At 30.5% G+C, this 13,869-nt stretch overlaps 1 long non-coding RNA gene across 1 annotated transcript in view; it reads left to right on the top strand.

Moving 5' to 3' along the window:
• LOC124887751 overlaps positions 1–8,665 on the top strand; it is a 34,679-nt gene extending 26,014 nt beyond the window's left edge. Inside the window, exons 2-3 of the long non-coding RNA XR_007045549.1 lie at positions 6,672–6,752; positions 8,467–8,665. This is a non-coding gene — a long non-coding RNA (uncharacterized LOC124887751). The remainder of the gene's footprint in view (positions 1–6,671; positions 6,753–8,466) is intronic.
• The last annotated feature ends 5,204 nt before the right edge of the window (positions 8,666–13,869 follow it).

The raw sequence follows: 13,869 nt of genomic DNA, 5'->3' as shown, positions 1-13,869 counted from the left end.
TCTAGGTGCTTGAATACACTTAGGTTCTTAGTTCATGAGATAGTGTATGTCACTCTATCTATCCTTTCTATTCTTGCAATCTTGTAATGTTTGTATCTCGTATTGTACCCGTTCGTGTTATTGTTATTCCCATTGTTAAGTTCATCTTGTTCTTAATATTCTTGCTGTTAATCATAGTTTGGTTTGGATAATTTGGTGTTGAAAACACCTCTTTCTATCTCGTTATTGTGTAGTTGTAGTGAATCCAAGAGAGGTCTCTATTTAGTCCACGATTTGTTGTGATTTTTGGACTGTTTAGAGTGTGTTTTGTGTTTCCATTGTTATTCTCGTATCATTTGGTATCAAAGAATGGCTTGATCTTGTTCCTACAAGATCAAATCTTGGGCTATCTCACTTGAAAAAAAAATTGAAATCTAAAAATTTCAGAAAAAGAACAATCTGTCCATTTTGTGTTCTTGACAAAAAAATATATTTTTGTTGTGTCTTGGCCAATATTTTTACTTGTCTTTCTTGTCTCTAAGTGTTAGTTTTGTTCCTCACTAACACATTGAGTCTATATCTTGATTTGAGCTTGTATTTTGATGATATTATTGTAAACATAAGCTTGACCCATTGTTGTTGAACATTGTTGTGGTAGATATTGTTGTTGAGAAACTTGATTGACCGTGTGTTTGGTTGTTGTTGAAAGGAGTGTTGTTTTTGTTATTCTTGGTGAATGTTGTTGTTGTTTTTGAAGTTCTTCACAACCTTCATCTTTTGTTAAAACCGAAGATACAACACTAAAGAGACTTGGTCGTTTGTTGTTGTGGATTGGAGTTGGCCGTTGGAATTGTTGTTGTTCTTGAAGATTGTTGTTATTGTTCTTGTTGTGGTTGTTTTTGTTCTTTAAGTTCTTCACCTTCCTTCATATATTGTTAGAGCATAAAGTGAATGATAGATCCTAAAAGGTGAAAGAAAGAGGTGTAAGTAATTGTTGGTCTTGAAAGACCCCCAACCACCAAAAGACTTTACATCACTTCTCAACCACTTTCCCATGAAACAAGGGTCCATGTTTTAAGGAAAAGTACTACAAAGGTCAAGTCTTGGAATTTGAAACTTGAAAAAAGGCTCCAAGATTTATTCTTTCCTCTTTAAAACAAATTTCACCAATCCAAATTAAAATTTGTCCAGGCTTGGACTTTGAAAAATAAAAATTTTAGAAACCGCAACCAATACGTGGCTGCCACTTCATCAAGTTACTGTTCACGCATCAAATTTTGGCTCAAATTTTAGATTTCTTAGTTTCCTTTTGTTGTTCCTTAGTTTCAATTTTGTTGGTTCCACTACTAATTGGCAAACTAGTACTCATCTACTAGATTGTTTGTTAGTCTTTGTGTTCGTTCATTCGTATTAAGTGTTTGTTGTGTGCTTCTCTCTTTTGTGAATTTGTTGGTTCAAGTCCGTAAATAAATTTTCTTTTAAGTCAACTCAAATGAAAATCTATTCTGGGCAAAGATAAACTCATCCCTCAATCACTCACGAAGTACAAGCCGACTTTCAACACTTGTGAAACCAAGTGTGAGGTAAAAATCAAGCGAGAGAGTGTGGTGAGATATTTTTGAGCTAACAAGTATTTTTGTGTTTTTGTTCGTTGTTGTCTTTTCTTTTAGGTACCATAGCTGCCACCAATCTCAATGCCACGTTTTACCGCACCACCGACTATATTGAAGAAATGAAATGACACGTGGAAAGGCTACGCCAATTGCTATCTAAACTTATCCCACAAAATCCAACATTCCTTGTCCAAACACCTTGTGATGAGAGATTCCCAAAGGAAGAGGTGGGCTACCCCGAACCACACCAAGGTAAAGAGGAGATTAAAACATCTTTGGTACGTGATAGTGAACTTATAGAGAGCGAAACACTTGCTAGTTCCAAATCTGTCCGTGAGATAGATCTTGCTCTCTTTAGGTTTAATTTCTTATTTGAAGATGATGTAAACACTCCTAATGAACCTAGTGGTGAAAATAATGGTATAGCTTGCCTTAAAGGCTATAGACGATATGCTAACCCACTATGGTGTGACAACATTCCTCCTAAAGATGAAAATCTCTTCTTGGAAGATGAGAGTACTCTTATAGGCAAGGAATGTGTAGTCTCGGAAATGAGTACTCTTGGTGAGAATGATGATCAATTTACTCTTAAATGTAGTTCACTACTTGAGCATGTGAATAGTGTGCTTAAAAATTCTCAAGTTAGTGATGATGCCTATAGAATTGATCTTGATAATGCACATGACTCTTTGAACATCTTGTGTGGCAAAAGCATTGCAATTAGTTTTGTTCATAGAGACTATGTGTATGAAAATATTTTTGTGTGTGAATGTGGGAGTGACATTCTAGGGGAAGGAAAGGATAGCCTCGACTTAGGCCCTTGGCTAATTTTCCATTTGATCCCGACACCCTCTTGGAATGTGGAAATCTCTACACTCCCCACTTAATGCTTGGTAAAGAAGACAAGCAATGTTTGGTTATGGGTGCTAATAAAGGAAGATAAAGTTCTTCCTTATCTCTTTTTATGGATGATGACCGCTTCCTTTGTGTCTTTTTTTACTAAGCTTTTTATGTTCAACACAAAGGACCCCTGGATATACTCCAAGTTTTTCCCCTCCTCGGCATGGAATGTGATGTGTGTATTTTGCTAACCCTAACCCCTCATATCTTGAGGATATGTGCTTGTTGTCTTCTCTTGATTTTGAGAGATACGTATTCGAGGTCGAATCCTTTTCAAGAAGGGGAAGATGATACAAGTACGACCACGAGGATGCACGTGAATGAATCCGTCCAAGAAAGTGCACAAGTGAAGTGTAAAAGAGGGCCTAAACACACCAAAATCAGACCACTTCTTGCACTTAATGGGCACCTCACCCTTGAGGGGTATTATGGACATTTCACACTATTATTGTAATATCTATAAATAGGACCTTTTAGGATTTCATTCATTAGACTTTGATGATAATGAATGTTGTATAACATTGAAAGACAAGTCCTCTCTCCTTGAGGCACAAATCTGAAACTTGTAACTAGGGTGATACTAGGGTAGAATCACTAGTGTTGCATTCTTGCTTAGAACATTGGGTGCTAGAGGAGGTTGAGGTCTCTCTTGTGCTCACCGAAGAGAGTAGGTGTTTATATTATTATTGTATTAAGGGTCTAGGTGCTTGAATACACATAGTTTCTTAGTTCATGAGATAGTGTATGTCACTCTATCTATCCTTTTCAGTCTTGTAATCTTGTAATATTTGTATCTCGTATTATACCCGTTTGTGTTGTTGTTATTCCCATTGTTAAGTCTATCTTGTTCTTCATATTCTTGTTGTTAATCATAGTTTGGGTTGGCTGATTTGGTGTTGAAAAAACACCCCTTTCTATCTCATTATTGTGTAGTTGTAGCGAATCCGAGAGAGGTCTCCATTTAGTCCACGATTTGTTGTGCTTTGTGGACTGTTTGGAGTGTGTTTCGTGTTTCCATTGTCATTCTCGTATCACCTTGTATATCCAAATCTATAATTAATACAGTAGTGAAAAAATGACTCAGAGTCTATGACAGAGTATAAATAAAACAAGAATCTATGATAAACTGACTAAAGGATTGATGGTAGATACCGTGAATGTCCAAGAAAATTCGATTAGACCATAGGATGCCTTCTGTTTCTCATCAAATACTTCCCCCTACTTCTTTAGGTCATTTTTATTCTTTAGATAATCCATGGTCAATTCAAATGTCTCTTTTCCCCACGGATAACTCTCGAAGAAACTCAAAGAATCCATCATCCGAATTAATTTTGTGTCGACAACCTTCGTCAAGTCTTTTGCAAGCAATATGGCGTGCACGAACACAATAAACAACACTTAAACTTCTGCTCCTCGTTCAACTTATTCCCTCTAATCAACTGTAACAAATTGGCCCCCACAATGTTTTTGTTTTTTCCCACCTTAAAGCAAAAATGCTCCCCCTTCTCTAACACCCTTTTCAATTTTGATTCACTAGGGTATAATGAGCAGTTCAACCCCGTGATCAAAGAAAATTCCTTTAAGCCAAAATAAGCAGGCTTATTGTTCACACAAAATCACATCTCATGACACATTTTATTGTTCTTAACACACCGCAACAACAAATAATGAACCATCTTCCCATTGAATTTAAGATGTTGCGGCATGTCTCTCAAGTGTTCAAAACATAACTACTTGAATTTTTTCTTCAAATCTTGGTCAACAAGAATTTACTTAAATTCTCGGCATGCAGCCATCCTTGATCTAATCGATATCTTCGCCGAAAAAGATCCAACCTCGTCCATTAAAGTTCGAGGATCATGCTGCTCTACTGAAACGTACCTTGAACAAAATGGGATGGAAAAAGTATCAGTATATCCATCAACAGTGTCTTTTTCACTACCTTTACTCCCTTCACTATCATCACTACCACTAACCTCAGCAACATCATCACTAGATTCATCGACATATCTACCTATCACCTTTAACTCTGAATTTGATTCCGACTCTTTCGCTTCAATTTTCTTTCTTTTAGAGGTATTTTCAACTACCTCATTTCCTCCTTTTCTGCTGCTAGAAGAAGAACCAGATGCGGTATCAATTGTGCGTTTATCACCAACTCTAGCTTTACCTATTTTTAACAGAATTTACACCTAAAAATAATTTTGTCATTGTCAATTCACAGACCACAAGTCTACTAATAGAAACAATTCAATGCTCAAATGAAAAAGCCAAAATAACTAAGAATTACCACACCATTAAATAGTTTACCATACAAAAATACCATAACTGAATCAAAATCCAACAGCATGATGAATGAAAATTTTTCAATCAAACATGCGGTATCAAAACTCAACTATTGCTACAAATCAAACTAATTAACTATTAATTTTTTAATTTTCACTATTTAATCAATCATATTTTAAAAAAATTTTATACACCTAAAATTTTATTTCAATCTAGGCATTGTTAATTCATAGACCACAAGTCTACAAACAAACAGGTCACTGCTCAATTCAAATAGCCAAAATAACTTATAAATTAACAATTATCCCACCATTTAGCACTACAGTGCTAAAAAAATATCAGAACTAAAGCAAAACTTCTTAACAACAATTTCAAAATTCAACATCGAGATCGCCAAAATTTTTTGTTGAAATTGCCGAATCAAAACTCAATCATTTCTATGGAATCAAACTAATTACCTATAAAATTCTGATATTTTAACTATTTAATCAACCACATTCAAAAAAAAATTTCTATACTACATCACTACGAAACGGTTAGTAATAAAAATCGATAGAATGAATTTACAAGTAATTGAAATTTGATTTTAACTTACCTTACAATACAAAAACAAGACCTTTGCCGCTGGAGAAGAAGGAAAATAAAAAATGACATTTGGGAGAAATGTCTTGGGAACAATGGGAGTTGAGAAGTTGAAGAGGAGAGAGAGAAGGGATTTTATTTAATATTGAAAAAAGTGGAGGATGTTATATGTAGTTTATTTAATTTTCAAAATTTTAAAAATGATGAAAAGTCCCCTTGGTCCATGTGTGGACCCCACTTTTTCTACTTTTTGGACCCTAACCCTTAAAATTAAATAGAAAAAAAATTAAGTGGGTATTTGACAAAATCTATATCTATAAAATAATAAAAGTGTGAAGACCCTTATAAAAGTGAATTGAATTTTTTGTCCTTCATTAAATATTTTCTTAATAGACAAAATTGTCTTTTTACCCTCTTCTACCAATTATTATATTATTATTTTTATAACATTTTGAGGACTCCAAAATATATAGGGAGAGGAAATATATGGGAAGAAATTAGATGTCTATTTTTGATAAATTAGGAAAAAAATTTATATTAATTTACGTTAGGTTTTAAAGGTAATTTGTCTTTGACTTGGAGATTAATTATGTTTATTTAAGGTTAAATAATTTATGGTACATAGTTCCTTTTTTCCTACGCGCGACATTAATAAGTAACATCTATTAAAGGGATGCAAGGCATATAATATTTGTTTTTTGAAGGAACTACAATGTGGTGTTTTTTGTTTTTCTCTTTCCTTTTCGGGTTGTGAATATGTTCTTTGACGTTTGTGTTTTGTTTTTGCAATTTGGAAGAGCTATAAGCAGCCAGATAAAGGTAGCTGGCTAACAAACAATTGTGTGTATTCGGCCTATCTCTTATACTTATTGTAATAGATGTTGGTAGGTTTTCTACTATTTATCTGATTTAATTTGTTAACATTTTTTGTTTATTTAATTGAAATTGTTATTTAATAGACTGTTGGCTTGATCCATGACATGTATTTTTGCATGCAAGAAACAAATTTGATTCGTTTTCAAGACAACAACACAAGGGCAAAAATACTTTTTGTTGTTGTCTTAATTTGAGTTTTGAAGTTCTAAAAGTTTTTTCCGCAATGGAGATCACCATTTGGGACACCACTAAAGCTCTAAGAAGTGCTATGTCGTTTTCAATCATTGCTTGACTTAGGGAATATACATGTAATCTATACGTGTACCCTTTCATAGAGTACTCACCTTCAAGTATCGATCCATCGTACAAATAATTCTCTCTAGGTTATTGCAATAATATATGTTTAAAAAGTTCTTTACTATTGAAGTTATGTAGGGAAAGGAGAGAGCAATATGCATGCAAATCTTACACCGATCTCATGGGGATATAAAGGTTGATTGAAAGATTTTGACTCAGGTAAAATTGAGTTTGCGTTGTTGTATCTTAAAATTGTTATAATGATAATATTATATATCTATAATCTATAATATATTAAAAGTGTGAAGGCATTTAGAAAAGTGGTTTGAACTTTTTATCCTTTATTAAAAGAGTTTCCTTTATACAACATCGTTTTTTTACTATTTTTCTAATATTTAAGAGTCGAAAATTAATTAATATTATTAGAAGGTATCGAAATTAATGACAACCAAATACTATTCCATTGATTTTAGAATTCTAAATTAACTAAATTTAATTTTAAGAAATTTGAAAAATCTAGAAATAAATATAATAAAGTCGTTATGTTTGGCTAAAGGTTAATAATCATTACAATTGGTATAGGTTTGAACAACACGGAGGAAAAAAAAAAGATGAAACGTGATTTGCACGTAAAAAGGGATAAAACGTTTTAAAATTGGTGTAGGTTAAAATAACAAGGAAAAAAAATTAATATGATAATAAAAATAAGAGATTTATTAGTATTAAACTTCTAATTTTGAGAATATGTATCTTTCCTTATTTTAGTTATGTTAAAATTGTAGAATTTTCATACAAATTTAAATTTTGGTCATCAAATGTTTCTTTATTTAAATCCTAATGTCTTTAAATCTACCATCACGTACAACTTCTTTCAGGAAAATACAATCTTTTTAGGTTAGATAAATTGTTACCTTTCTTAAATTGTTATTAGTATGTTTTTCTTCCAATTTGTTTGGGTTTAAATTGTTTTTTCTTAATTTTCTTTTCAGTTTAAAACTAATATACTAAACATGTAACCTATATTAGTTTGCATAGTTTTCAATTATTTTTGTATCAAATTTTGTATTGAATATTTTCTTTCTTTAATCTAATCAGATTTTTGTCCTTTATGCTTGACCAAGTTTTAATTTTGTGGGTACTACAAACTGGACGAATTGTTATTGTTCTTCAAAAACATTGCAGATAAAAGTAAGTCTATAGTTTATTTTTTATCAAACGGGTTATTAGCGAAGAATTTATTGAGTCGAATATTAATTAATGAATATTGTTCATATATCATTTTGAGGTATCTTGAATATACGAAAAATTCATATATGGTCTCTGGGTATCTTTATAGCTTGTTAAAAAATATTGAAATCCACTACTAATTTGAATCCAATTGTTCCAGATAAATATTGTGTTCTTTCTTTTTCTTTTTTCTATTTTAATTTGTTCACATTGTGTATCTTTTACACCACACTCCATTGTTCTAATTTTTCTTTTATTAATTATTTAAAAATATTTTGAATAATTTTAAGTATAACGATTTTGTATATACAAAGGTTGGAAATTTAACCCGAGTCTTTTTTGATAATTTTCACTCAGTATTGTTATGCTACTGTCTCTTATTAGTGACTTTGAATATCATTGGTGATTGTCATTACTTATTCGAAATTTTTGTTGGTTATATTCATAAAGTTAGTTTTGTGAGAAGGGTCTATTGGAAACGATTTCTTTGTCTTTTCAAAGTAGAGGTAAGGTCTGTGTATATACTATTCTTTTCAAGCCCCACTTATGAAATTATATAGGGTTTGTTGACTTTCATGAGACATTGATCTGTTTTTGGTGTTCACTTGTGTTGTCTGATTATCCTTTAATTATATGTCAAAAATAGCAACAACAAAAAAAAGGAAATAACAAAAAATTATCCATTGGTTATGATGTGTACATGCAGAACGTCTATGGATGCGCTCTCCGAAATGCATATCATCTTGATTGGCGAGATACAATTAATCAAAAGTTTGAAGGCGGATGAAAGGAAATACCTCTTGAGTTCTGATAAATTTTCTTCTATACTTTCTTGGTGAGCATGTAAGCCTGAAACTAATGTACTTTTTTTTTCAATTAAATTTATAAGATTTTGGATTTTTCATTAACGGATAACTGGTTTTCCTCCTTCAATTTTTTTTTTTTTGGTTGGATTATGCATATGCAGGTGGTTGTTCATTCAAATCTTCTATTTAAAGAGTACCTAAAACAATCCAATTTTAAAAAAAAAAAACTAAAGAAAAGTAGTCATCCAATGCACTAAAGCTTTCCCGATTTAAGTGTTTGGGAAGAATCGGACTAGGTCTATGATACAACCTTACCTTGACTAAAAAACCATCTAATAATTTTTAAAAAATAATTTTCTATTCCGGATTCATCGTTATGAATGTCTCTTCAAAAATAGAAAACAATGATCAATTAGCTAATATATAATTCTCAGTTTTGCTATATATGCAGCAAATTAGAGGCAAGAACGAGTACCAAAGTGCATCAACAGGCAGTATATTGACATCATTTTATAATACATGGCTCAAGATACACGTGCAACGCACGTATCGATAGACTAGTAAGTTTTAAAAGTGGGCACAATCTCAATTCTTCCTAAACGCTTAAAATATCGTAAAGTTGAACAAGTAGACACATACATACTACGAAGAAAATTTCACTTGACATATAAGATATGTGTAACTATGTGATTTATCGCGTAGAATGTGTGTATTTACTTGTTCAACTTTATAATTGTTTTAAAATCTATTTATGCAAATTCAAAATCTAAGGACGTGAATGCTAGTGGATGCCAAATTAAAGCACATATTTGTATATTACGTCTTTGATATAATGTTGGCTTTGAGTTTGCATGTGATAATGGTTAACCATAATATGCTTTGTGGCGATATGAGAATCCACAATTAATGACCTGTTATTAATTAATAGACATCGCGATTGAAAAAATAATTTAATACTTTCTTCGTGCAAAGTTATTTGTCATTTTTTAACTTGACACATTTATTAAGAAATCAATGAACGATATAATAATTTTATCATAGTACCTCTATTGCTCCCTCCATTCCAAAATAAATGAATTATTAAGCTATTTTTCAATGTTCAAAATAAATAAATTGTTTATTCTTCAAGAGACATGACGAAAATTTCTTTCAATTTTACTCTTTCATTTAATGAGGTTCTTAAGTAGATCATATTTTCTAGAATAGTAATTTATGAACAATTAAAGAGGTGATAATGAAAAAATAACCTACAATTTATATTCTAAAAGAATTTTCTTTAAAAATGTGTCATACCCCAATAATTTAATTATTTAAGAATGGAGAGAGTAATTGATGTTTAAATAGGTATTGAAAAATGATTTTCAGAATAATAATTTTTCTTCCCTACTCAAGTGAAAGTCAACAGTAGGAGTCAATTCCTTAAATGGTCCTTCAAATTTTATACATATACCTTTTTAGGATTTCTTTTTTAATCCAATACTCATTATTTATTATATAAAATTCATGATTTGATCATTTTAGATGTGTATTTAATAAAATAAATTATATTCAAGATCAAAATTGAATGCAATCCAGTGACTAGTATGTTGGGGGTTATTGAATATTTGTTAATTTTTGTACTAATTTATATTCTTCTTTCATTTCAAAATAGTTGATCCTTATTAAGTTAATATTTTTCTTAATAAAAAATTTGTTAGGACTTTATTTTATCAAATTAATTTTATTAATTATATTTAAAAAATATAAGTTTAAGTATATATATTTTATTTACTCATTAATGATACAGATAGTGTTGGAATAACATAATAATATTTTCTTAATTTCATAAAAAAAATAACTAAATTAAAATAATTTTTTTTTTTTAAAAAAAGATCAACTATTTTAAAAAGAATGGAGTATTAGAAAAAAACTGTTGAATCATCAAACATCATTAAGAACAATATCTTTGACATATGTCAAGCTTTCATAAATTTTCTGTAATATTCGTGATCAAGTATTTTCTGTAAAATTTCTACTCTGTAATAAAGGAGGATAAACACACACCTGATCAACATGTGTGCTTAAAGTGATAAACTTTATAGCAGAGGGCATTTTTGTCATTTTGAGTAAATTGTTAGACAGTTGTTACTTCACCGTTTAATCCATCCAATCCACTCAGTCCACTACACTGCTACTACATTGATTATACTTTTCCATCCATTTCAGCTAAATTCTCAGACAGTTTCATCAATCCGCTGAGCCGATTACACCTCTTCCGATCATTTTGCTTTTTCATCTGCAATTTTTCATCTTTATCTTCTCCAGGCTGTAAATTTTGAAGGTAAATATCTTTTATTTTGTGTGTCCAAGAATCAATATTGTTTTTTTTTTTCGACCTTCCTTGTGGCTTGGTCTTTAATGGTTGTCCCACCAAAGCCACAATTAATTTTTCTTTGTGTAAAATACGCGGGTTGGTGTTTTTTCCTTTGTTCTTTAATATGTCATAACACGTTATCAGCACGAGACTCTACCAAATAAGGTGAGATTATAAATCTAAAGGTCAAGGTTAGTAATTCCTTATGTTATTTGTATTTTTCTATTAATGATATAATTATTGTTGGATTTGAGGAAAAATAACTGGTTTGGAACCATTTGTGTTTTAAATTCATTCCTCAAGAACAATATTATCAAAAGAAATGATAATATTTGGGTTCAAGTCCCATCGATTTATGCCTAAGACGCCTTTATATAGATAAGATGTTGAGTTTGAATCTCAATACACCATGTTGACACCTAATTTTTGCCCTCCACGACTAAATTTAATCCTGAGTTTCTTCAGTTTTTAATAAACCAAAATAATTATTTCATCCAAAAAAAAAACTTAAAATATTTTTCATACGTGATTTTGTCATTTTAAGTAGCGATTATATACTATCGTGTTCAGTTATACGAGATTATATAATTTGTTACTTAAATATTTATTTTACAAAATATCGGATTTAATTAAGGCTTATCTTGAAAATAAATTTAAATGATTAAAATCTTAATTTAAATATAATTTATTCTCAAAAATAATTTATTTGGATAAATATGCATTCATTTTATTAAATCAAGAAGCTCAGGATTAAAAAAAAAAAGGTATTAATTCTTATCGAATTTTAATTTAATTTAGTCAATCTATTAGATTTGACCATAATTAAAAATTGATCATAATTGCAATGCAATTTGTCAATTAATTTTTAATTTGGTTAAAATAAATAACTATGGCTAAATTTTAAATTCCAATTGGGGTTATATTTTAAATAACCTCAAAATTCTCAAGAACTCTCATAACTTTTACCCAATTCCGACCAAAAAATAAATTCAAATTGTACTATTCCCCCCAACTTTGTCCTTTTCCAATTTTGAAATTCAAAGATTGTACTATTTCCCCTCACATTATCTTCCACCTCACCTTATCTTTAATTTTTACATTCCAAAAACCCCCTAAATGCTTTTTCTCCCACATTGGTAGAAGATAAGAAATAAATCTCTATCCTTTCCTATAAATACTTTTCTCCCACATTGGTGGAAAAGAAAAAAAAATACTCCATTCTCTCTTATAAATACTACCACTACTTTGGTAGAGGGAGGAAAGAGAAAAGGAAGAAAAAAAAAAGATAGAAAGGTGAAAAAATTCTTTTGAGCAAAACTAGTTATTTTTATTTAGTAAAAATTTTTGAGTTGCCGGCGTCATTTTTCGGTGGTGGTTGATTCCAACGAAGCTCGTAGTCTCGTTTTGTTGCCCCCAAAAAGGTTAACACACCTTTTTTTTATTTTAGTTTTTATTATTGTTTTCTTCTTCATCTTTTTTCTTCTTCGTAGTTCGTAGATATAATTTTGTTTGCTGGGATTGTATGTTGTAGATGGCCTTGAAGGCCCTAGGACGTTGTGGTATCGATATTCTAATTATTTTCATGTTCATGATATAAAAATGAGCTAGCAATAGTTGTATGTGCCTTTTTTTACTTTATTCTTTGATTATTTTGGATAAAGTTTCAATTTTTGCTTAAAAGATGTATTTATGCTTTGTTTAAACTCATTGTTGTTGGATACATTAATTTTTAATATGTAAAGTTATTTTCTTTATGTTTAGAAGAATAGTTAATGTTGAACGTTTTGCCTTTTCACCTTATTCTTTGATTATTTGAATAAAGTTTAGATCTTTACTTGAAAAACGATACTCATGTCTTGTTTAAACTTATTGTTGGTAGATGTATTTGTTTTTAACATGTAAAGTTATTTCCTTTATGTTGAAAAGAATAGATAATATTGATTGTCTCTCTTTTTTTTACTTTATTCTTTGATTATTTTGGATAAAGTTTAGATCTTTACTTGAAAAACAAATACTCATGTCTTGTTTAAACTTATTGTTGGTAGATATGTTTTTTATAGCATGTAAAGTTGTTTATTTTATGTTGGAAGAATAGTAATTATTATTTGTTGCGCCTTAATAAAAATAGTAATTAGTTAAGAATTTGTCATTTGCTTACTAATTATTTTAATGGATTTCAAAACCCTCACATAAGATATGAAGTGGTAGCTTTATTTTTCATTCAAGATGTTTATTCTTCTTTGTTCGCATGTTATCTTTTTAAAATGATAAGAAAGTTCGAACTTCTGCGGCTAAATAAAATTATTTGGATATTTTTGACTCATGCATAGTATGATTGTGAAACTTTTGTTTTGCATTTTTTATTTGTTGATTCTCATTCTTGTGCAAGTGTGCTTATTCTTCTCATTCAAAAATTGGTTCTTGATAGTTTCTTTTACTTTGAAATATGTCACTTTTATGCCTTGAACATATATTAATTTCTTTATCTTTTCTTTGCATGCAAAAAATATCTCGAGTTTTCATAATGGGTAAATGATGCTCACCCCTTCGAGTCAAGTTCGAAGTTTAAAACCAAGGTCCATTACATGGCGTGCAGGTGCTAGAAGATAGACGAAGAAAGAAAATGGGTCAAAATCCATTGATGAGGTCACTAAGAGACTTGAAAAGTCTCGATTTTTATTATTGTCTTCTTCTTATTTATTCATTTAATCATTTACTTATTAATTTATTTGGGGCCTCGAAGTCAAAGTTGTATTTAATATAGGTGAAGTGAGACTCGAACCAAAGGCTCGAAAAATAGTTTAAGACAGGTGAAATGGGTCGGAAGCCCAACTAGACTAGGACAGGTCTAGTTGATTTGGGCCTAATGGCCTAAATCCTTTACTTTCTCCTCCCTTCCCCTTTTATGTGTTTATTTGTTTATTAGTTTTGTTTAGACTTAGTTAAAATC

The sequence above is a fragment of the Capsicum annuum genome, chromosome 1, assembly GCF_002878395.1.
Source record: "Capsicum annuum cultivar UCD-10X-F1 chromosome 1, UCD10Xv1.1, whole genome shotgun sequence".
Lineage (NCBI taxonomy): Eukaryota > Viridiplantae > Streptophyta > Magnoliopsida > Solanales > Solanaceae > Capsicum > Capsicum annuum.
This window is presented reverse-complemented; position numbering and strand designations above follow the sequence as displayed.